Here is a 591-nt window from a genome sequence, read left to right as displayed (position 1 = left end):
CCTCAGATGAAAATTAAATACATTATTTTGTAATTTAAAACATGCTTTATTTTTCTTCTTGACTAATACAGTCTTAAGTACACTTTTAACCTATATCCATTGCTTATTTTGCCAAAGGAATTTTTAAAATATTCGTGTGTACTCAACATAAACAGCTACACGTTTTCAAGTGTAAATTGAAGACAAAAAATAAATATTAAGGATTCTTAATTTTCCATAAATATTATCTAATGAAAATTAATTTTCTAAGTGTTTGCCAAATAGCTCAGCAAACTGAAACCTGCTTAGGCAGTGCACAGATGCCAGGTTCATTCCTCAGCATGCCATGCCAGTCCAGCCCTTGGGGTGTGCTGAAACAGCAATTCAGATGTGGTATGGTGGTGAGCGCCTGTAATCCCAGCACTTGGGAGGCTGAAAACAGGAGGGTCACTATGAGTCCTATCTGTGTAGTGAGACCCTGCAGACCCTGTATTAAATGCATAAAAAACAGAAAATTAATTTTCTTGAAAAAGATCCAAATTTTTTCTGTGACTGTCTTCTGATGTACTTGTCTCAGAGGGACATTCATAACTGTGAACTCACACATTAGGA

The sequence above is a fragment of the Octodon degus genome, unplaced genomic scaffold (assembly GCF_000260255.1).
Source record: "Octodon degus isolate 3935 unplaced genomic scaffold, OctDeg1.0 scaffold00019, whole genome shotgun sequence".
Lineage (NCBI taxonomy): Eukaryota > Metazoa > Chordata > Mammalia > Rodentia > Octodontidae > Octodon > Octodon degus.
The sequence above is the reverse complement of the archived record's forward strand: the minus strand, read 5'-3'. Positions refer to the sequence as shown.